The sequence below is a fragment of the Vulpes vulpes genome, chromosome 12, assembly GCF_048418805.1.
Source record: "Vulpes vulpes isolate BD-2025 chromosome 12, VulVul3, whole genome shotgun sequence".
NCBI classification, from domain to species: Eukaryota; Metazoa; Chordata; class Mammalia; order Carnivora; family Canidae; genus Vulpes; species Vulpes vulpes.
The window spans coordinates 162,026,697-162,052,212 of NC_132791.1; the positions used below are offsets into that span (position 1 = coordinate 162,026,697).

Here is a 25,516-nt window from a genome sequence, read left to right on the forward strand (position 1 = left end):
TTCATATTAAATGCATCTTTTTTAATAGTAAAAATGTCTGTGTATAGCACATGTAGCTATCCACTGGTACATTCTAAGTCATGCCAAAGAACCTGGAGGAAAAAACCCTAAGTGTAATGCTTTTTATAGGGAAAGAATTACCTTTTTAAATCTTAAGTACTTTGTTTTTCCCTTAATTTTTTTATATTCAGGTAAGAAAAATAGACTTTAAGACTGTGAGATTTATGAAATTAATATTTCATTTCAGTTGTTTTAATAAGAAGCCACCTTCTCAAAATTTTAGTCATTTTGTGTGTGTGTATGTGTGTAGGCATATATTCTTTTTTTTTTTTTTTTTTAAATTTTTTATTTATTTATGATAGTCACAGAGAGAGAGAGAGAGGCAGAGACACAGGCGGAGGGAGAAGCAGGCTCCATGCACCGGGAGCCTGATGTGGGACTCGATCCCAGGTCTCCAGGATCGCGCCCTGGGCCAAAGGCAGGCGCCAAACCGCTGCGCCACCCAGGGATCCCTAGGCATATATTCTTTAGTGTTTTTTGTGTTTTTAATTTTTCTCTTGGTAAACCTTACAGTCATAGTTTTAAGGGCTGTAATTTTTTCAGTGATTGGTTTTTCTAGTATATTTAATAAGTTACCTTTTTGAAATATAGACCAACATTTTGAGGGGGATCATTCAGCACTCTTCAGACTTCCATTATGCAATCTAAACGGAAAAACATTAGCATTATGAAGTGAGTGAGGTATTTGGTCTTGATGACTCAGAAGGCTAGTTAACCCTGAGGTTGGCTTTTGTTCTGTGTAGCTTTTGGCAGTGCTAACAGTTTGAATGGTCTCAAGTTATTCTCTGAGTCCAGGTGGGCCTCTCCTGTTTAATTGCAAATAGGAAAGTACAGATATGAATAGTACCACAGACAGTCAAGTTTTAAGAGGAATGCCATTTGATTTTTGAATATGATCTATGGTACCAAATTTCAAATTAAATGTGATCATTTTGTAGCAGTTGGGTTAACTGTAATTCCTCTGTTTAACTTAGTAGTATGAGGTCAGGTGAATGGATACTAAATCCAAATGAGCATACACCTGTCTATCAGACAGCCTGTGGTATCAGTTTAGCATTGGTGGTAGCAGAGGCAGATTGGATGTATTGAAATGCTGGGGGTAGATGTAGTTCCCCACCTGTTGGGAAGAAACAGGTGAGGAGAGGTCGAGACAGGCAGGTTTAGCTCTGAGAAATGGCAGGAGAAGCAGATCTTACTTGCAGAGAGTAGAGTAATGTTTTAACATTTGAATAAGATGTTAAGGAAAATTTTCCTTAAAGGAAGAAAATTCCTGTGGCCCTGCCTCAGTTTTGACCCCGGTGATTCTTATTATGTGGTATTATTTCAGAATATAGCACTTAGAAGAATACGTGGCCCATAGTCCGTGTTCAGTAAATATTTGTTGCAAGAATGAAATGTGTAAAAATACAAAAAAAAAAACCCCTCAGTATAAATTTCTGAGCTTTTGGAGTTCTTATTCAGTTATAAAACTCACACACACATATATATGTTACATAAAAATGACTAGAAAACAAATAAAATTTATGTTAACAGCATTAATTCAACGTGATGGATGATGTTTTGCCAAAACCAACTTGTCTCTTGCAACACGAATGTGATAGTGACTGTACTCAGGCATGATCCTTAGAATTTGGCATGTGGCAGTGATCCCACCCCTCTCCCCATTGAACTATTTAGAAACTGATTTTGGCTCAGCAGGCATTTCTCTAAGTCCATTGTTAGGCCTTGGAACAAATATATGATTTAGTCTGAAGTTCACTTCTGGATTTTCTCATTAGCCTGAGAACAACCCAGGTGTTGTAATCACAGATCACAGACTTGAGCAGTGGAACTGTGTGTTAGTTGGTTATGGGTTTTATTTTTTCAGGTTATAAATTAAGATGTAAAATGAAAACTTCCATAGTGAACTCAAGGACCACTGATCTCCTGGAAGGGATACACAACTGGCAATCAGGAACTGGTTCTATCTAGTTGTGGCTCTGCCACCAGTCAGCTGAGTGCCAGGTGAGCCACAGTCTGGGCCTCTTTGGAGTTTTGGGTGATCCTGCTAAGTGACCCTTAGAGATAGGATGATTGTGCCAAGTGACTCTATGCCGTGAGCCGCGTTCTCCAGTTTTGGAGGCCAAATCTCTGTTGCTTTTGCACTGTTGTTTGCAGTCGGACACTCAGGGCAGGCTTGGGGCCAATTGGTGTATGTGTTTATTTATTTATTTTTTTGCTGTTAATCATCCTTTATTTTTAAAGTGTATGATTCAGTGGTTTTTTAGCATAGTCTACACATAGTTGTGCAGCCATCACTACCATGTAATTCTGGAACACTTTTATCACCCCAACAGCTCAGATTTTCCATCTCTCTGGGCTTGGTTAATAATGTCTTATTATATAGGAAGCCCTTTTAAAGTACAGATGGTGATAGTGGTAGGTGCAGGCTTATTCTAATTTTTGTGACCTTATTTTGAAGAGGTGGCATGAAGGATCATCTCCACCTCCCCCTTTCTTTTTCGTCTCCTTTTTGCCCAAATAGCTGAAAATAGCAGAACCCCAAAGCTGAATGTCATAGTGTACCTACTTACCTATGTACTTGCCTGCCCACCTTCCAGTCTTTTTAATACTACCTTCCAAATGTTTCTAATGATAAATTCTGTTATCTTGGTGATGATGTTCTGTTGAAGATTTTAAGAGAAGTTCCTAAAATATAATCTTAAGTTTTCCAGTGTTAATGCTTTTTAGAAAGCTGGAAAAAAATGAAGAAGAAAAAACAAAAGAATCCTTTCTAGATGTCTGAAACTACAGATGGGCTGGGGTGGATGTGATGAAGATAAATTTGTGTTTGGGAGAGTGTTTTCTCTGTAAGGGAGAATATTATGGGCAGGACGTATGGATTTCATGAGGCTTTCTCATATGCTTCCATGCTTGTGTGTTCTCTGGTCTGGTCAAGGGTGTAGAGTTGAAATCAATGTAGAGCCGAAAGAACCTGTTGTTTACATTTGCTGGGGCTCTGGGGAATTGGACAAGATTGAGCAGATGTGTGCGTGTGTACATATATACATGTGCATGCAACCAGGTGGGGCAGCTGTAGTAGAACCGGGGTGGAATTCTAAGGCAAGCTTCATTTTGCCTTGAGTTCATTTTTCTGTGATTCCAAAGGAGTTTATGGGAAAAAAGAGAAGGTTCCATGTCTGAGAAAACAGGAAGCTGAAAAGTAGCTTGACCTGGGCTAGAAAGTAGAGTCCTTTGTGCCAGAAGTCAGAGGGAGTGTGTGGCTGAGGGATTGGCCTCCACAGATGCTGCAATAAGAGCACTTGGGTGTAGGCCACACATTCTACTTTTTCTGTTTACCTTTTTTTTTTTTTTAAAAATTAAGGTTTAATTTTTTTTAGAGCAGCTTCAGGTTCATAGCAAATTGAGAGGAAGGTACAGAGAGTTCCTTTACAACCCCTGCCTCCAACCATGCATAGGCTCCCCAACTATCAGTGCTCCTCCCCCCCACCAGAGTGGTACCTCTGTTACAATTGACGAACCTACATTGACACATTATCATCACCCAGAGTCCCTAATTTATATTATGATTCACTCTTGGTGTTAAGATGTCTTTTCATGGCTTGCTAGCTCATCTCTTTTTAGCGATGACTAATACTTTACTGTCTAGATGGACCATGGTGTTTGTCTGTTCATCTACTAAAGGACTTTTGGTAGCTTCCAAGTTTTGGCAATATTAAATAAAGCTGATATAAACATCTGTGTGCAGGAATTTTGTGTGGAGATGTTTTCACCTCTTTAGGTAAATACCAAGGAATGCGATTGCTGGATCATATGGTAAGAGTAGGATTAGTTTTATAAGAAACTATTAAACTGTTCTTTAAGAGTGTCTGTACTGTTGGTACTCCTGCCAGCAACAGTGAGAGTCCCTGTTGCTCCACATGCTCCCAGCATTTGGTAGTGTTGGTGTTCTAGGTTTTGGCTGTTCTAATAGGTATGTAGTGGTATTTCATTGCTTTAATTTTCCTGAAGACACATATATGGAGCATCTTTTCATATGCTCGTTTGCCATCTGTATCTCTTTGGTCTGTTAAAGTCTTTGGCCCATTTAATCAGGTTGTTTTCTTATTGTTGAGTGTGAAGAGTTCTTTGTGTACTTTGGACAACAGTCTTTTATGAGATGTGCTTTTGCAAGTATTTTCTCCCATTCTCTTGACTTTTTTTTCATAGGATAGAGGTTTTTAATTTTTATTAAGTCCAGCTTATCAGTTACTTCTTTCATGGATCCTGCCTTTGCTGTAGTAATGCTACACAGGTTAGCTAGGTTTTCTCCTGTGTTATCTTCCAGGGGTTTTATAGTTTTGCATTTTATGTTTAGGTCCGCATCCAATTTTACTTGATTTTTTTGTGAAGATAAAGGTCTAGATTCTTTTTTTTCTTTTTTGATCTGTGGATGTGCAGTTCTTCCAACACCATTTGTTGGAAAGACTGTCTTTGCTCCATTGTATTGCCTTTGCTCCTCTGTCAAAGATGAGTTGACTGTATTTATGTGGGTCTATTTCTGGGCTTTTTTCTGGGCTTGATTTATTTGTCTGTTTCGATAGTACCATACTGTCTTCATTATTGTAGCTTTATAGTAAGTCTTGAAGTTTGGTAGTGTCATTCCTCTGACTTTGTTCTTGTCATTCAGTATTGACTCGGCTATTCTGGGTCTTTTGCCTTTCTGTGTAAACTTTAGAATCATTTTGTTATTTGTGCTACCCACAAAATAACTTGCTGAGATTTAGGTTGGGATTACATTGGATCTATAGATTAAGTTGATAAGAACTGACGTCTTGACAATATTAAGTCTCCCTGTCTGTGAACATGGAATATCTCTCCATTTATTTACATAATTCTTTGATTTCATTCATCAGAGTTTTGTAGTTTGTCTCATAAAGATCATGTACATATTTTTAGATTTATGCCTAGTTATTTCTTTCTTTCTTTTTTTTTTTTTTTTTTTTTTTTGCTAATATTGTGTTTTAAAATTCAAATTCCACTTGTTCATTACTGGTATATAGGAAGGTGATAGACTTTTCTACAACTGCTTTTTAGTTCTAGGATTTTTCAGAAGGCCTAACATTTGCAGTGCAAACATCTGCTCTGTTTACTGATGCATCCAAAGCACTTAAAAACATTGCGTGGTATGTAGTGGGTCTTCAGTGTCCAAAAGCCTTTTGAAAAAAGAGGGACCATCAGTCTGTATATAACTCATGCCTAAAAGTAGTTCCCTTTTAAAGAAAGGGTGGAGAGCATTTCAGGGAAGGGGGAAAGTCCCAACACAGAAGGTCAAGGACAAGGTGGGAAAGGCCACACCTTCTCCGTTTTCTGGGTGTAGGGGACAGGGCCTATTCAGAGAAGCTGGCCAAGAAGAAGGCTATCCTGTTGGAAGCTGAGTTCTTATTTAGAAAGAGCTGCAAAACCACTTTCTTCAGAAAGAGAAGGAGAGAAAACACTTAAGTATATTTACCTTTTTAAAAAGTTAAAGATTGGAGAGAAAGAGGGACAATGCCATTTGCTTCCCGTTTCTGAGAAAGGATACATTAAAATAGCTTGAAATTAAGCAGAATCTATAAAATTGAGGTCAGAGTAGAGTCATTTCCTATTTTTCCTGTCTTTAAACCATGTAGTGACAGACACCCCTTTCCCGGCATCAGAAGACAGTTGTTAATGTGCATGCTAGGGTTATATTTTATTTTTGTATTGTTGAACATTTAAGCTTCCTAACTCTAATTGTTTTATTTAAGAATCAGTTTTGTTAGATGCTTTCTTTAATCATTATTAATCAAAATTTTTATGTATTTTCCACTAATTTTTAACAGTCCATTCCTCAAGCAATTCAGAGAGCCTGCTGTGGGGTGATTATGTATTTCTTATTTTATAAATGAGGATGGTGAGATGTAAGTGTTTTAGAATTAGCATGTAACATCATCTAATATACTGTATAATTCACTTTGTTTAATGTGTATTGTCTGGCTGTCCCTGTTGGACTGTGAGGTCTGGGTGGACTGGGGTCTTCATCTGCTCTGTTTACTGATAGATCTGAAGAGTTTATTTATTTATTAAAAAAATATATTTTTTTAGATTTTATTTATTTATTCATGAGGGACACAGAGAGAGAGAGAGAGGCAGAGACACAGGCAGAGAGAGAAGCAGGCTCCATGCTGGGAGCCCAATGTGGGACTTGATCCGGGTCTCCAGGATCAGGCCTTGGGCCAAAGGCAGGTGCTCAACCGCTGAGCCAGCCAGGCATCCCAGATCTGAAGAGTTTAAAACAGTACCTGGCACATAGTGGGTGTTTAGTGACCAACGGATACGGTTTAGGTTTGCTACTCAAGTGTGCTGCTAATACTTTGTCTCTGAATTCTACAGTCTAGGTTAGTAAAAATCATTAGTAGTGACAAACAGATCCATGGGAGGTACCCCTGAAAAAGTTGTGATGTGGAGAAGAGCAGACTGTGTGCTCCCCATGAGCACTCGGGTTCCCAAATCCATGAAAACAAGGGTTGAGGCAGGACCTCAGTTCTTATCTCAAACTCAGCAGTCAGTTAAGTAAGTCACCCCTGTCCAGGGCAGGAACAGGAAGGAGTGTGAATCAGGAAGCCAAGACTCTCATTGTGGAGGAGCTCTTGCCATGTGGGAAATGAAACCAGGGAGAGGGAGGACCCTCCCATCGCCACTCCCTTGCCCCTAATTCACACAGTTCGGCATTGGTAGAAAGGTGGCCAGATCACCCCAAAGTCTGCCATGAGAAAGAAACAGTTGACTTTTTGATAGATACCTCTTCAGACATTTTTCTGTGGTGATGTGTCTGTATATTTTATTAACTCAGAATAGGTTTACTTATTCTGTATGTAGTTTTGTAATCTGTTTTTTTCTTAATATGTTGTATATATCCTAGGGCTTTTTTGACAGTGATCCATAGCATCATGTTTATTGACTGCACATTAGTATTCCATTGTATTTCCTGCTATCAGTTATGCTTACCAGTATTTTTGAGGGCCTAGTATGTGCCAGGTACTGGTTGAGGATAATGAGGATACTAGATAGAAAGTTCCTGTTCTCATGGAGTTTATAGTTTAGAAGGAAAGACAAGAATTTCAGAGAGTGCTGAGAAGAAAATAGAACAGGACACTGAGGTGTGAGTCCTTTTGTTGGATGGTTTGACTTTCTTAGGAAGTGAGCTGAGATCTGAATGATGAAAGAGGGATAGCTGCTTGAGGATCTAGGGGAAGAACACTTGAGGCAGAAGGAATAGCAAATACAAAGGCCCTGAGGTAGGAACGTATTTGGTTTGAGGAACAATAAAAAGGACATTTTTTTTTTTGCTGGAGCAGAGTGGACATGTGGAAGGTGAGATAGGTAAGGTAGGCAGGGGCTAGCTCTCAAAGTGTCTGGGAGTCATCAAGATTTGCAGTTTTATTTTAAGAGTAACAGTAAGTCATTGAAGGATAAGCTCTCAGGAAGTGAGTGACATAATATGGATTTTTTTTATTTTCAAAGTCTTTTTCTGGCCACACCGTGGCCAACAGGGGAAGCAGAGAGACCAGCAAGGAGGCTGTTGCAATAACTGGCAATCTTTGTAAGAGTGAGGGTGACAAGTGGGATATGCTTTGGAGTTGGAGGTGTTAGGACTCGTGGGACTGGACATAGGCGGTAGAAAGAAGTTAAGAAGGATTCCTAATTTGTGGCCTTAGCCACAACCTTGGTGCTGGTGCTTATAACAGACCAAAAAGACTGAGGGAAGGGAGGGTGGGGCTGGATCAAGAGTGCTCTTTTGGGATGTATTGATTTTACCATGTCTGTTAGACACTGAAGTGGCAGCATCGAGTAGGCAGCTGTCTGGGAGTCTGAGAGAGGTCCTGTCTGGAGATCTAAATTGGAGAGCCATTAGAATAGATGAGATCACCCTGGGGGCAAAAGATATTTAAGAGAAGGGATGAGATAAGCCCTGAGTGGAGCAGGAGGAGGCAGCAGATCGAGGAGTAGTGGTAAACCACACAAATGTGAGATGGAAGCCCAGAGAAAAAAGTGTTTCAAGGAGGAGGGTGTATCAGTTTTCTTTTTGCTGCTGTAACAAATTACCACAAACTTGGCATCTTAAAACAGCACAGATTTATTGTCTTAGAGTTTGGTAGGTCAGATATCTGACACGGGTCTCACTGGGCTAAAATCATGGTGTGGGCAGGGCTGTGCTCCGTTCTGGAGGTGCTAGAGAAGAATCTGTTTCCTTCCTTGCCTGTTCTGCCTTCTAGAGCAATCAACATAGCTCCGTCTTCAGAGCCATTATCAGACCATAGCGTGTCTCTGACCCCTCTCCCATTGCCACACCCCTTTCTCTGTTTCTGACCTCTCTTGTATCCTGCTTCCAGTTTTAGGGGCTCTTATGATTACATTGGTTCCATCGGATAACTCAGGTTAATCTATTTTAAACTCAGCTTATTAGCAGCCTTAATTCTTAACTCCACCAGCAACTTTGCCATGTAATACAACCTATTTCCAGGTTCTGGGGATTAGGATGTGGCTATCTTTGGGTGGGGGCATTAATTGTCCTATCACAGAGGGGGTAATCAGAGGTTACTGAGAAGTGGAGGAAAACGAGGATGAGGTCACCATTAGATTTGGGCACCTAGGGGCTCTTAGTAACCCAGGTGGGTGGTTTCAGTGGCATGGTGGGCGCAGAGGCCCCTGTTGGAGTGGGGGGAAGGGTGGATGGGTGAGGGTGTAGGGGCTGCAAGTGTTAGTGATTTTTTTTTTAATGTATTTTTTTTATTGGAGTTCGATTTGCCTGCAGTTGTTAGTGATTCTTTTTTTTTTTTTTTTTTTAATTTTTACTTATTTATGATAGTCAGAGAGAGAGAGAGAGAGACAGAGGCAGAGACACAGGCAGAGGGAGAAACAGGCTCCATGCACCGGGAGCCCGACGTGGGACTCGATCCCGGGTCTCCAGGATCGCGCCCTGGGCCAAAGGCAGGCGCCAAACCACTGCGCCACCCAGGGATCCCTGTTAGTGATTCTTGATGGGAGATTTCCTGTGAAGGAAAAGGAATTATGGCTCAGTGTGCAAGAGAAGCACAGAGCACAGGTCTAAGAAGGTGCAGAGATTCAGGGAAAACTTCTGAGGAAGAGGCTGAGTCTGGTGTCAGGTGGAGTGGGTTACCTGAGCCAAGAACCTGGAGCAAGACCAACAGTTGGCTTATAGAGTTGGAGACACCTGAAAAAAAGAATTAATATGGTTATTTACAATAAAGTAGAACATAACCAATGTCTCATCTGCATGCCCCTGGGTCAGTGGACAGAATGTTCGTCAGCAGCTCCTACAAGGTCCTCACCCCACCACCCTGTCAGAGTATGTCGTCATTCCTTCAGTGGTTGGCCAGATCTCTGAAGTCTGAGTAGAATACCTGCCTTTTATTCTTCGTGGACCCACTATGGTTTGACCACAGCTCTGTGCCATAGGGGGAGAGTGAGTCTTACGTGCAGCACAGAGCTTAGTCTTTTCCTGCCTTGGTTTTTTTCTTTCACTTCATTGTGTTTTAATAACATTCAGATGCAGTAGTATTTACTGAGCAGTAGGCTCTGGGCAAAATAAGCCTGAACCACCAGTTCCCTGCCCTGTTGGGCTTGCATTCTAGAGGACCCATCTTATGACTAATAGGTGTGTCCAGAGCTGTCATCTCCAGGAGACAAGGCACCGAGTTTATGTGGGCTGCTCTTATGGGGCTCTTGGATGCTTTAACCAGCTGGTGGACCTTCTCTTCACCTCATCACTTGGCCACCTTCAGCAGCAGGCCAGCGTTTCCTGCTGCTGGCAGAACTCCTGCTCCTTAACTGCAGCTATCCACAGCTACTCACAGCCCCCCTCACTTCCCTAGGGGATGACCCAGTGCTCCTCACACCCTTCTTTGGAGAGCCCTTCCCTGAACCTCCATCCAGAGGTATACTCTCTTCCCTTTTTTTCTCATCCAGCTTAAATTCCAGAGTCCAGAGTATGTAATCACTTTCACACATGCCTTTAACTTTCCTGCCCTTCTCTCCTGCTGTCACACCCAACTCGACAAATCCTGTTCCCAGTGAATCCTCCCTGTCTCCTGGCTTCTGTGTGCCTGCACCCAAGCAGCTCAGTGTTGCTGGAGAAAAATGAGGTAAAAAATCAGGCTTCTGTTTCTGTCAGTTCTTGGTCAGCAAATGAGCACTTAGAACCACCCACAGTTTTCTAGGATTCTCCACCCACTAATCCTGTTTTGACTTCATGATCACTTCATACTTTGAGTGTTTCTCGCCAGACCACCCCCTTTACTGTCACCACCACTGTTGTCTCTTAGCTGTGGAACTTCTTTACTCCACCACCACTTCCCACCAACTGAGTCTTCCTAACTACTGTTGAAGGCCAGTCTGGTCACAAGAGTGCTGGGTGCCAGCCCCTCCCCCTCTCAAGGACTTTAGTCCAGCAATCATCCTGCATTCTCCTGCATCTGCGGTTCCTCCATTTCTACCAGATTGTCCAGGTTAACATCCACAAAAACAGCGTCCCTTTCCATCAATAACCCCATTTTAAAATCCTCAACATGAAAATGTCTCAAGAAAACAATCCACTTATTTCCTCTGTGTTCTCACTTTCCAGTTACTCTTTAATTCGTATCTACAGGGATGCCTGGGTGGCTCAGTGGTTAAGTGTCTGCCTTCCGACCCAGGGTGTGATCCTGGAGTCCCAGGATCGAGTCCCACATCGGGCTCCCTGCTTGGAGCCTGCTTCTCCCTCTGTGTCTCTGCCTCTCTCTTTCTCTCTGTGTCTCTCATAATAAATAAATAAAATCTTAAAAAAAAAAATTCGTACCTACACCCTCTACCCCTGCCGTAGTGAAACTGCCCATTTTTCTCCAACATCGTATATTTTGCCAAACCCAGCAGACATAGTTTTGTTTAACTATGAATATAAGCAACAAACCTCAACAACACCTTTAGCCTTTTCACAGCCCTTGCTTCTCCAGACCTTTCTCTGTGGTTGTGATTGGGCATCTTATGGGCGCTCCTTCCTCTAGGGCCGCCACCTCTCTGTTCCCCTAAGCCCATCTTCTCATCCAGTCTTTTTAAGGTCAGGTTCCCCCAGGCTCTGCCCTGCAGTGTCTCTGTTCACATCACGCACTATCTTGAGTGACACCACTCCTACACAGCTCGGGATACATCTGTATGTCCCCAGTTACAGGCCCTGACTTTTCCACAGATGCTTATGGACACCTCAGGCAGCTCATCCTCAACTGAACTCTGGATCTTTCCCTAACTCTGCTGCCTGTACAGTAGTCCCTACTCTCCCTCTTTCCCACTCCCAGATCGAATGCGGCACCAGATCGTACCAGGTCTTTCCCTGCCACCTGCCCAGGGCTTTCTTGGGCTTTTTTGCTGTGGAATGAAGAAGCCTGTGAATACCTTCTTGGAATTATTTCTTAGAGCAAACTATTTATGGGATTACAGAGGAAACCAATTGCATTGAAATAGTTATCAAAATCTTAATAAAACACAGATCTGAAACATGATATGACAACATGTATACTCAAATGTTCTTAAATAACAAGATCTAGTGGTGGGTCTGTAACTACCATAAATTTGAAGAAATAATTAACAGAAATGATACTTCCAGTCACAAGATTGGTAATTGGGATGAAAAACATCCGAGATGTACAAGTCACAGGTACAAGCTGTGTTGTTGAGGTTTGTTGCTTATATTCATAGTTAAACAAAATACTGCATTTCAGTTGGAGTTTAGTGAAATAAGGATATATTCTTTTCTCATCCAAGTTCATAAACCCGGTTCTGTCTTTGCTGTGACCCTTGCACTGTCCCAGTGCCACCATCACCACTGTTCCCCTGGACACCCACAGGAACCTCCCATGACACTCCCTTGCCTCTGCTCTAGACCTCCTCTAGTTCATTCCCCTACAGCAGTCAGAGTTACCTTCCTAAAATACTGAAATGTGAATCAAATCATGTTTTTCCCTAGCTTTACACTCTTCAAGTGCTTTCCACTCTTTCGTGGATAGAAATTTAAACAGATGGCTACACTCCCTGCTCAGCCTGGCTACCCTCCCTCTCCAGTTTCATCTCAGGCCCTCTTCCTTACATTGGTAGAGCTTCAGCCATGTGCTTTCAGCTCTGCAGTTGTGCCTTACTCTTCCCATCATAGGACCATGGACCATGCTATTTCTGCCTTTGTTGCATACTGTAATATATTGCTGCATGACCATATTACCATACACTGAGTGCCTTTATACACACCGTATGTTTCCTGTCTCACAGTTTTTGTGGGTCTAGCATCTAGGCATAGCCTAGCTGGACCCTCTGCTCTGAGGTCTCCTGAGGCTACATTTAGGGTATCGGCCAGGATTCTCATCTGAGGGCTTGATTGTGGAAGGATCTTCTTCCTAGCTAATGGGGTTGTTGGCAGCATTCAGTTTCTGGTGAGCTGTTGGACTATGGGCCTCAGTCTTTTTTTGCTGGTTATTAACTAATGATAGCTGTCAGCTCCTCATTACTTGTGCCTTCAAAGCCAGCAAGGGAGAGTCCTAATGCTGCAGTCTTAAAGTGATATAATCACATAAGCAATCACCTGCATCCCATCACATGTCTGTGTTCTCGTTTAGAAGCAACTCAGGTCCACCTGTGGGTCCTCTTGCCCACACTCAAGGGGAAGTGATTTATATTAGAGTCCAAGGTGGTGGGAGCTGTCTTTTTTTTTTTTTTTTTTTTAATTTTTTTTTTGGTGGGAGCTGTCTTAAAGCTGGTTAGCTCCCTCCCACCTTACCCTCCACCCCCAGGCATCTACACTTGGATCCTTAAAAGAGGAAACAATTTCCACATGCCTCTCCAGAGGGCCTCACAGACAGAGTGCGCTGTGGTCACTGTGTGCCAAGCCACACATGACCTACAGGAGTGGAGTCTAACTCTTAACAAATTTGCAGTCTCAGAGATGCCTGTGAGGAGTTATCCAAGTGGTAGATGGAAACAGGAGAAAGAAAATCACTTTGTCAGGCTCCTTCTCACTCCTCTTCTGCTTGTTGGCCAGTCATTTACTAAGTCTCCACTCTGTGCCGAGTGTGGAGGTTGTACCGGGCTTAGGTACAGGAGGAATATGCCAGGAGCATGCAGTTTGCAGCCTGTGTTTCTCAGTTGAATGCTAGTACTTTTGAACTGGAAGGTCTGCCAGTTTTCAAACTTAAAAAATGTCTTTAGGCAGCTGAACCATTTGTTTTTAAGTATAAACTTATGGGGAACCTAAATCTATAAAACAGACAAAAAGTAAGAGATGCTCTAGTTGAAGCTGGGGAGCAGAGCTATACTCTGCCTGCTTGGCCTTCTGGTTTCCTCCAGTGGCGTCTGCCACAGTGAGGCCTGGGCTTCTGGGGTATCAGAAGCAAGGTTAGTGCATGACAGGCCTGAATGGTGGCTCAGGAGACTGAGGCCTAGAGGGGTGGAGACCAAGTTAGTACAAACCAGACCCATTCATTGTCTGGACCAGTGACTCTGATGTGGGGCTGGTGCTGACCCCTTAAAGGGTATTTAGAAATAAATGGGAATACTCTTGGGTGTCATAGTGAGTGTCTGTGTGGGTCTTCTCTGGTTCTGTACAAAATGATAAAAATGCCCTCATGGAGAAGCTTAGAGAAATCAGTCCCTGCTCTTGCTCCCAGTGCTCTTTCTTTATGTTAGTGGTTATCAGCTTTGGCTGAATGTTAGAATCATTTGGAAAGCTTTTTAAATATACCAGGGCCTGGGTTTTCTCTCCCACCCCTTAAATTGAGGTCTCTGGGGTGAGCCCCAGGCTTCAGATTTTTAAAAGCTCCCTGGGAGATTCTAAGTGCAACAAGGATTGAGAATCACCACCCTCAACTCTACCGTTGACTGCTTTCAGAAGAAGCCGTCATTGTAATTAAGCAGACTGTGGTTAAAAGTAAGCAAAAGGAAATCTGGAGGGGAACATTTGTAATAGTCAAGTGGGCTTTATGAAATGTACAATTACATTATCAGAACACAGATCGCTGGAACCAGCTGACACTTCCGAATTTGGACTAAGATTCAAGCTGTGAATAACATTCAGAGTCTGGTGTCTGTTTGGGCAGAGGTTATTTTTTTCTGTTTTTCATGTTGCCTTCTTTATCCCTTTTTATTTTCTGAATATTTTAGCCTAATTCAGTGAAGCACCTGTTCCTAACAAATTATTCTTTCTTTTTTTTCTCCTGTAGCCCATCTCCATCACTTAGCTACTGTTCTCTGTCCATACTCTAAGGCTCTTCAGTATTTGTTCCATTTCCTGTCTAATCCCAAGACACTGTGACAGTGAGCATTCCTGGTAAAGTGTCCATTCAGTTTGGAAAGACCCCATATTTTACAAGATGATCAGTTTCTGAGAAACTTCAGTTATTAGAAAACTGATGTTGTTGACCTACTGAGGGAAGGATCTGCTGGAAAAAAAGACCAAAAGGTTATGTGAGGAGTTCTCAGAGTAGCTGTTGGCTACCCATGGTCTCTCATAATTGTTCCATTGAGAGCTCTTATTGAGAGTAATCATAGCCATCCTCATTGTACATTTACAAATTTCCTTCACTGCACTACTCCTCTCTGACACTGACATAAGTTCACAATGACAACAGATTTAGTATGGTTTTAAAAATACTTCACAAATGTGTAATGAAGATTAATCTCACTTTGCTTTCACCAAAATAGTTGTTTTCCTTTAAACCCACTCATTAATTTTCAGTTTTTTTTTGAATTATTTATCTGTACCATTAAATTCTCTGCTTGTGCTTCTCTGTGAACTGATGCTGGTGTTAATGGTTTAGCCCTGTATCTTTTCTCTCTTTCATGAGTTTGCGTTGGAAACACAATTTAATATTCAGTCAGGCTGACTTCATTGGTTCTTGACTTCTTTAATTTTTGAAATGTGGGCTGGAAATGTTATGTGTATGTAAGTAAATGTTACACATTTGTTACATGTATATATGCATATTCTGTGCATGTGGGTAATGTATATATATGGGTGTGTCCTATGTATTATGGACAAATGTTATATGTACATGCATGTTCCATGTATGTAGGTAAATGTTTTATGTACATCATCTTCTATTTGTGTAGGTATTATATGTATCTGTATGTGTTCTGTGTATGTAGGTAAATGTTATTTATGTGTATATACTATATGTAGATAAATGTTATATGTGTGATGTACGCTGTGTGTTCTCTGTATGTGGGTGGGGATTAGGTATGGTTTGAAGAGCACTCTTAGGAGTTCAGTGTGGGCAGCCCCGGTGGCCCAGCGGTTTAGTGCTGCCTTCGGCAGGGAGCAGAATCCTGGAGACCCAGGATCAGATCCCACATCGGGCTCCCTGCATGGAGCCTGCTTCTCTCTCTGCCTCTCTCTCCTTCTCTCTCTCTATGCCTCTCATGAATAAATAAAATAAAATCTTAAAAAAAAAAAAGGTTGTTTAGTTTAGTGTACAGTGCTAAGGTTATAAGAACCTGTTGGATCTGGCAGCCTCCTCTTCTGTTCAGTGCACCTCCCGCACTGTTGGCCTCCAGGATAATCCTACTTACTTTAAAAACATTATTTAATTTATTACACTTTATTTATTCTGGTTTATTTAATTTATTATTTTTAGAGAGAGAGAAAATATGCATGCAACAGGGAGGGACAGAGGAGACAGGAGAGAGAGAGAATCTTAAACAGCAATGCCCAGCACAGAGCCTTATGTGGGGCTTGATCTCAGGATCCTGAGATCATGACCTGAGCCAAAATCAAGAGTTGGATGTTTAACCAACCGAGCCACCCAGGTGCCTTGCTTTTTCAGATGGTTTGGAGGATTCCATGAGTTAACAGATACAATCCTTAATATAAAACATTACAAAACATTAGTTCATTTGCCCATATTTATATTAAATAAATGCTTAAGTAAAACACATAAGCACTAACTTTATGTAAAATAAAAGGCTGTTATGTTGGATTACACTGGAAGAACTTCTGTTTATCAAAAGGCACCATTAAGTGAATGAAAAGACAGATCATAGAGTAGGATTGGCCAGCAGAGGGCTATAATCAGGTGGTTTTGAGAAGTCCTGTAAGTCTAAGGCAAACCCAATAGAAAATGGGCCAGAGACTTGAACAGGCATTTCACAGATGGTCAGTATATATAAGTCCTCATCAGTCATCAGGGAATGTAAACTAAAACCACAGCACCATGCCGTTAACACACCCAAGTGACTTAAAAGGACAGCCGTCAGATGCTGGCAGGGAACCAAGCAGTGGGAGCTCATACACTGCTCAAGGGCGTCCACGTTAGTGCTGGACAACTAGAATTACCTATTAGAGTAGAAGACCTGCACACCACATCCCAGCATTTCCACTGCTCATGTATATTCCCAACAGAAACATGTGCACATGTATACCAAAGATATGTATAAGAATGTTCTCTGGAGTGTGATTCAGATTCTTCAAAACCAGAAATAGCCCAGATGCTCACCAACAACAGAATGGAAAAATTAATTGTGTTTTATTCATATAATGTAAAATTGTGCAGCAATGAAAATGAATGAACTTATGCTATATTCAGGAAACGAATAACTCACAAACATACTGTGGTGTGAAAGAAACCAGACTCACAAATTTATGTGTTGTGTGGTTCTGGATACAAGTTCAAAACAGGTCAGAAGCAGGAAAATTAACCACAGGTTGGATGTCAAGAGTAGGTACCTTTGGAGTGTAGGGGAGGGTCTGTTAGCAGGGCTTCTGGGATGCCTATCATGTTCTAGTTTGTGATTGTGGGTATGATACCTTTATGTGGACACATACAAATATACTTGTGATTTGTGCTTTTTTCTGTTTGTAGATAATATTTCAATAAAAAGCTTGTTAAAATGGTATATAGTGTAAAATAGATTATTGATGAGAAATGGGTAAAATAGAGCTACATGTAATGACATGGAAGAATCTTGAAATGCAGTATTTGATTCTGTTTTTGTAAAGTTTAAAAGAGCTCAATGCTCAGCTATCATCAGGAAAAACATAGCTAGTGGGTATCAGGGCAGCAGAACCACTATGAGTGTTATGAAATAAGGGTTTTATTTATTATAAGAATAGCCTATGCAACTGCGAGAGAAGCTGGGCAATGGATGCTGGGAAAGTCCAGCTTCACCAAACTGATTGAGGTAGAAACAGCTATAGCGATGTTTGCACAACCTTGTGAATATCCTAAAATAGTCTTTATTGTATGTAAATGATATCTCTGTAAAGCTGATATTTAAACAAAGAGTATCATAGGTTGAGAACTCTAAAGAGAGGCAAGGAAATGATGAGTTCAAAAATCAGGATATTGGTTACCTTCCAAAGGTGGTATGTTAGGAGCTCTATGGGAGGGCCCCCCCTGTGGCTGCACAGTCTTCTGTAGATGGCATGAGGCAGCCTACACACACAGTAGCTGTGAATTCACAGCCTCGTGTGGTAGGTGGTGTGTCAGTAACTTTATCAAGTTACGGGGGCACAGTGTGCTCTAGTCTGAGATTTCTAGCTTTTTAATGATTAAAAGATGTTAACATAGGTGTTTTCAGTGTTCCATCTTGGGATCTGGAAGTTTCAGGGTAGTAGTTGCTGCTTTTCTGTCTGTGTTTGTGTTTACTGTGAGGCAGCAGGGGCTGTGACCAGGACTTGTGGGTAATGAGGTCTCCAAGAGCTCCTGACACATTCGTGAGTAGTTTTGAAAATAGGTTAATAGGCTATTTCTATCACTTTTTACAGTATATATTTGACTTTAAAATTTCAACTAAGATTTCTATATACTTAAGATTTCTTTATAAGATTCATTAAAGCAGTCATAACAAATCTGTTTTGATAATCTGAGAAATCAAAACATTTTCATCATTTAAAACTTAGTGGAAAATGCCCTTATCCACTCTTCATTTACATGGAGCCACTTTTTATTTGAATGTTTGCTGTGGCTCTTTTTATCCTCTTTGTAATGAGGAAGCAATTGTCCAAATGAAGAAAGTTATGCAGCTTTCCTGCCTGGGGCGGTACTTGTACCGTAGTCAGGAAATGAGTGTGAAGGTTTTTACAGAAGTTCAAAAACAGAATATCTTGTACGTTTTGTGTGCAAAGGCTAGAAAAATTTTTGCTGTCGTTGTGGAGACTTTTAGCTTTCTGTTCTTTTGGTATAGAACATAAGTAGCAAGGTACTTGAATGAGACAGTTTAACTCCTTAACAGGGGCCTCCAAACCATCATTTCTATATGGGTTAAATTTATAATATAGAGTCTCATTACTGTTACTTCTAGTACCTCTGGACTATTTTCAAAAGTCCAGAGATTCATTTGTTACGTAATGAGATTTGTAGGGTTTTATTTTGAGTCAAATGTCACTCTGATTTTCCAGTAAGAAATACATTTTGGGGCACCTGGTTGGTTCAAGCGGGGGAGCATGCAACTCTTGATCTCAGGGTAGGAGTTCAAGCCCCATGTTGGATATAGAGATTACTTTAAAAAATATTTTAAAAAGAAATGCAGTTTTTAAAAAAGGTTTTATTTATTTGAGAGAGAAAGGGAGAGAGCATGAGTCGGGGAGAGGGGTGGAGGAGAGTGAGCAGGTAGCCAGACGTGGGTCTCAATCCCAGGACGCCGAGATCATGACTTGAGTTGAAGTCATACACTTAAAAGACTAAGCCACCCAGGTGCCCAAGGAACACATTTTTGATAATTTGTAAAGCCAGTTAATTAAGCATTTTGTTTGTTAATCTGTTTATTCAGTAATCATTTTGAGCGCCTACTATGGACCCTAAGCCCTGTGCTAAAGCCTAGCCATTCAGAAGGAAGAAAGAGGTGATCACAGTCATGTCAGAAGACATACATAAAAAAGTAATTACAATATGGTACAATAAAGGATATAATGAAATTATGAAGTGTGTATGTACAAGATAAATTTGAGACATATAAATGGTGGCTGTTGTATAAGAAATGACACTCAAGCTGTATTTCGAAGATGATTAGGAATTCGTTAGGCAAAGAGAATCAGCAAGAAAACTTTCCAGGAAGAAGAAACTACTTGTGTCAAGGAGTGGAAGAAGGAATTACTTCCTTGGGTAATCAAGAATGCCTGGCTTAAAGTTTAAGAAGATAGGTGGATAAATTAAACTTAGGTAGTAGCCAGCTCACAGAAAGCTTTATATGCCACACTGGTTTTATATTTTTATCTCATAAGTAATAAGGGATCGACTGAAAGATTTTAATCAGAAAAAGTAAAATGATCATAGTTTCATTTTATACAGTCATTCTGTGTGCAATTTAGAGAATGGTTTGGAGGGAAGCTGGAAATCTGGGGAGGAATCTATAACAGATAATTAGAACCTGTTTCTAGGCAATGGCAGTAGAGAAGGATCTGACCTGCGTGAGAGCTTAGAATCTTCAGGATTTACCATGGCCTCCCTCTAAGATGTAATGGTGAAGGAGAAGAGAAATTACTGAGACTCTGGCTTGAATAATGATGATACTATAGATAATAATAGAATATAGAAAGAAGAGCAAGTTTCAAGACCTTGAATTTAAGATTTATATAGTTGAGTTTAAAACATCTGTGGAATACTTAGAGATTCTAGAAGGCAATTGGATATAGATCTAGGTCTCAGGAGAGAGGTTGAGGAAACTCATCTTACAGGTGTATTTTCCAACGAGAGAAGGGAGAATGAGAAAAGAGGGAGGTTAGAGAAGAGGACTGTTTCCCCCATCCTCTCTGGAAAGTAAGAGAGGATGAGGAGAATAGGAAGGAAATTGAGCTTATTATGAGAGAGACTCAGAAGGAATAGTTGGAGAGGAAGAAAACTGGGGGGATCACAGAAACCGAGGGAGAACAGAGTAGTAAGGAGAATGGGCAAGAGGGATCAGCAGTGCCAATTGCAAAGAGAAATTCTATAAATATTAGGAAAATATTTTTCAATTTTTCGTGTGATTAAGGTATAATTTAGAGGAGAAAATGAAGGGTTACTTGTTTAAATGGATTTGGGACAATTGGCTTACCAATTGAAAAAAATATAAGGTAGGTCTATATGTCATACTTTATATAAAATAAATCCAAAAATTAAATATAAAAAGGGGAAATAATAAAAACACTAGAAGAAAATATGGGCTTATATTTATAAAGTGATCAGTTTTCTAATGGCACCAAAATTAGATAGGAAAGGCTATAAATTGAACTGCATATAAATTCACCATTTCTATGTACTAAATATACTATAAAATTAAAATGTAAATGGCAAACTGGGAGAAATATTTGTCACATTTTTGACAATGGTTTAATATCCTTAATATATTGAAGATCTATTAATAAAATGAGTAACTGGAGATTTCTGGCTAAGCAGTTACTCATTGAAATGGATTTATCTCTACTTCCTTCCAAAATTTTGATAAAATGATAGAAGAGAATTACAAGAGTTCTATATCTACAAAGATAGAAAATATGGGAGTGGGGAAAATTTTTGTTAATGGTTGACTAAGTGGTTGGACCCTCTTTCTTGCAAGTAGAAAAGCTGGACATAATTTAAACCAAAATTTATGTTGACAGTAATGGGGAGCTAGAAGATGGTGAAGATTTGTAGGGCCAAAATCTGTGGGAGGAGGGAAGGTCATAGATATGAGATCAGATTTGAATCTGCTTCTGTCCTACAGGAATCTGCTAATTTAAGAAGAGGCAGGGAAGCAAGAAGCTGGAAAGCTGAATAGAGATCTTGATGGATTCAAGGGATTGGAGGGTGGAGGGACAAAAATTATACTTTGTTATAGATCAAGGAAGAGGGACCCTGGAAAACTTCTTAAGCTTTGAGCAGAAGCCTCAAAGGCCTGTATCCTAGCAATAGTAGTCTCTCAGAAGTGCTTAAGTCCAACTTTAGATCCTCTCATTTTTTATTGGATCAAGGTAATCTTGACAGAAATAAATGTAAATCCTTTCTGGAAGAAGATAACATTACCCAGAGCCTCAAATGATATCAGCATTTACTTACAATGATTGTATGTATGTATATGATATGTACAGTGATTCTCATCACTCATTCAACAGATGAGAATTTAAGACAGTTTGACTGAAACCAAGAGAAACAACAGACTGTGGAAGTGGATGGATTCACAGGGATCCAGAGAATGAAGTTTTAGAAAATGTAATATGTATAAAGAAATAAAAGACAAGATTAAGAATCAGGGAACTGGAACTTTTTGAAAAAGAAAAGGAACCAAATGTAAATTCTAGATTGAAGGATTATAACTGAATTAAAATTAAGATCTTAATTCAGGGTCTTAACAGTAGATAATAGTAGCAATAATTAGAAAATAATTCAGAATGATGAGAAATGTGGAGAAAAATGTATGGGAAATACATAAAAGAATGTATGTATGATGTGAGATTCATTGTTTAATGAGTGTGTAAGCAAAATCCTAGTAGGAGAGGAAGGAGGAATGGTGCAGAAACAGTATTTGGAGAGATAATGACTTAGAATTGCCTATGAGAGACAAAAGCATCAAATCACAGATTCAAGCAATACTATAGACCCTAAGCTAGATACATAAATTCAAATAAATTCTCACTGAACATAACGATTGCTTAAAACCAAAGTTAACAAGAAAATCTTTTAAGTAGCCAGAGAAAAATTACATATTACATTCAAAAGAGCAGTAGGGGTGCCTGGGTGGCTCAGTCATTTAAGCATCTGACTCTTGATTGAGGCTCAGGTCATGATCTCAGGGTCATAAAAACAAGCCTCACATTGGGCTCCACATTGGGCATAGAGCCTGCTTAAGATTTTTTCTCCCTCTTCCTCTGGACCCCCTTCCCGCTGCCCTGCCCACCTTGTCCCCGCTTTTATTTGTGTGCTCTCTCTCTCTCTTTTTTTTTAAAGGGATGGTAGCACCCAGGTGGCTTAATTGGTTAAGCGTCTGCCTTTGGCTCAGGTCAGATTCCAGGGTTCTGGTATTGAGCCCCACCCACATCAGGCTCCCTGCTCAGCAGGAAGTCTGTTCCTCCCCTTTCCTGTGCCCCTTCCCTTGCTCATGCTTTCTCTTTCTCTCTCTCAAATAAATAAATAAAATCTTAAAAAAGTAGAGCAGTATGACTGACAGCTAATTTTTCAACAAGAAGCAGAAGTCCAAAGACAATTGGATGATATTTTAAAAATGTAAACAAGGAGTTAAACTGACAGTCTAGAATTCTATACCCAGCAAAAAACCTTTCAAAAATAAAGACAAAATACCACCTTTTTAGATCAACAAAAAATGGAAAGAAGTAATCTCACCAGACCTGCACTGAAGGGAGTAATATTAGAGATTCTTTTTTAGGCAGAAGGGAAATAATCCTGCACCTTTAAGGTACAGGAAAAGTGAAGAACAAAGCAAGGGTGAATGCAAATGAAGAATATTGATGTATAGGACAACAATAGTATCTTGTAGGATTAAAATATACATAAGAATTAAATGTATATTAAAATAGCATTTAAGGTCTGGGGACGTAAACAGAGTTAGCATCCTGTGGTCTTTGCATTGTCGAGGAATTGGTAAAAATAGTAATATACTTAAGACTGATAAATCAGGTTGCATGTTGTAATCTCTAGATATTGATTAAAAGAATAGTAAAAGAATATATATCTACAAACTAATAGAAGGGAAATACAGAGAAGAAGGACTTGTCATCAAGTAAAATTTGGTTAATCCAAAAGGAAGCAGGAAGACAGAAGAAGGAACAGAGAACATTTGGGAAAAGTAAGAAGCAAGCAGATGATAGATTTTAACCATGATATTAGTATTTATGAAATAAAAATGGACTACATTTTTTCATTTAAAATACAAATATTGACAGATTAGTTTATAAAACAAAGTGAATTATAACTTCATGCTGCTTACAAGGATGTGGATAAGTATAAAGTGAAATGGTAGAAGAGGATATATCATTCAAACACTAACCAAAAGGAAACTTACGTTCCTATATTAATAGAACAGAACTTAGGGCAGAGAAGCATTACCAGGAATAAAGAGAGACATTCATAATGATAAAAATAGTCAACTCAACAGTTCTACATCTGTATGTACCTAAAAACATAGTCTCAAAATACACAAGTCAAAAATTGACAAAACTAATAAACAATAGACAAATCCACATAGTGGGAAATTTTAATATACTTTATTAAATAATAAAAAATCAGAATATAAAAGATGTCAATTACACAATTAACAAACTTGAGATCTTATTGGGTTTACCAGTTGGACAGAGAACTAGTAAACTGAAATAAACGTAAGAATGAAATATAGGGGACACCTGGGTGGGTCAGCAGTTGAGCATCTGCCTTTGGCCATGGTGTGATCCTGGGGTGCCGGGATCGAGTCCCACATTGGGCTCCTTGCATGGAGCCTGCTTCTCCCTCTGCCTGTGCCTCTGCACCTCTCTCTGTCTCTCATGAATAAATAAATAAATAATTTAAAAAGATTAAAAAAATGAAATATAGAATAAAATGAAATATGAAATAGAGCACTGTATCCAGTATCTATAGACTGAATGTTTTTTTCATTTGAACATGGAACATTTATCAAAATTGCTGATCTCCAAAGTAATTCTTGACAAATTTCAAAAGGTTGAAATCAGACTTAGAAAGATAGGCTTAACTATTTGAAAAACCACTGTAAATCACTAAGTTGGTAAAGTAAAACAAAAATGTAATATGTCAACAGATACAAAAATTACCATTTAAAATGGATTATGGATAATAATCCCATAACACATTATGACTAAATAGTAACAGTCCTTAATTTGATAGATTACTTAGGAAAGTCCTTTAGCAAACATCGTATTTAATGGTGAAATGCTGAAAAACTTCCTTCTGAGACAGGGGAAGAAATAAGTTGTTTTCACTGTTACCATTTCTCATCATTATTTTACTAGAAGTCCTACTTAGTTTAACAAGATGAGAAAAATAAAAAGTACAAGAATCAGAAAGTATAGAATAAAACCGATTTTGTAGATGACCTGATTGTGTATGAAGAAAATAAAAAATTTTCCTTATAAGATAATCATGATTAATAACAAGATTGCAAGATGTAAGATAACGCAGGATGCAATTGCAATTTTATATGCCAACAACTAACAGAAAATGTAATAAATATCATTTACAATAACATCAGATTTTTCAGAATTAATCTAAAGAAATCGAAGGCATTTATACAGAAGATGATAAATGTTGAAAAAGTTAAAGATCTAAATAGATATACCATGTTCATGGATTAGAAGACTCAATATTGTAAGACGTTGATTCTTCTCAAATATAATGCCAGTGAAAATGCCAGCAGAGTCTTTTTCTTTTCTGTGGAACTTGACAAACTTATTAAAGTGTATAAGGAAATGTAAACAGCAAGCAATAGCCAGAATAATTTCGAAGAATAACAAACTGAGCAGGCTTACTGTATTGGATAGCAAGACTTATCAAGCTGTAGTAATGAAGAATGCTATTTAGATAAGTAGACCAATGACCATACTAGTTCAGACACAGACCCACTCTGATTTGGACACTCGATTTATTGCACAAGAGGCACTGCTGAATAGTAGAGAAAGGACAGTCCTTTCAATGAATGGTGTTTGGTTAATTAGATACTCATGTGGGAAATAAGTCACTCCTTACCTTACAAACATAGAAATTAATTCCAAATCTGTATCAGGCTAGATCTAATCAGGAAAGAGGAGCCAAACAGTAAATTGAAAGAAAAAATTTAGTATGAAGAATTGTAACTGTAACAGGGAATTGAAGTAATGAGGGATTAGCCAATAAGAAATAACTCTAAATAAGAGTAGCAGTTATGCAGAATAGCTGCTACCTCTAGGGTTAAGAGAGAGCCAGCCCCCAAGGACAAGGTCCCCTACCCCCAGGACTGAGACCTTGTGGCTTACTGCAAGGCTGAAACGTGGTTGTTGGTGTCGTGCTGGTGGAGCTTGGTAGAGCTTGATGGAAACCTACCTTCTGGAACTTGACAGAAGTTGCTCCCTAGTGCATTATAGGAAAGCTTTTCGTGGGGGAACTTACTAGAGATACCCTGCTCTCAAACTCTCCAAGGTGGTGATTCTGGGGGAAGCTGCTGGCTGCCAGTCAATGCTGGCCTCTTGTGTGCTAGTCTCTGGAGACCAGAGAAGCTGCTGCTCGGTGGGTGCTAGGTGAGCTGCAGGAGATAGATGCTAGAGAAGCGACCTGTGTGGAAGGAGCTGGACGCTTAAATGAAAGCATTCAGAAGGCTTTATAGATTAAGATGCCAAGATGGTGCCAGTGTTTTTTTTTTTTTTTTTAACTTAGATAAGATTATGATGTCTCCCCTTGTTTGTATTCATTCAGCATTTATTTAATACATGTTGTTAAACACTCTGTGCCAGACAGAAATGTGTTTGTTA

General features: G+C 39.6%; 1 protein-coding gene across 44 annotated transcripts in view; it reads left to right on the forward strand.

Annotated features, from left to right (window-relative positions):
- The window catches only part of CAMTA1 (calmodulin binding transcription activator 1), an 845,853-nt gene that overhangs the window by 39,042 nt on the left and 781,295 nt on the right, over positions 1-25,516 (forward strand). The window lies entirely within an intron of this gene.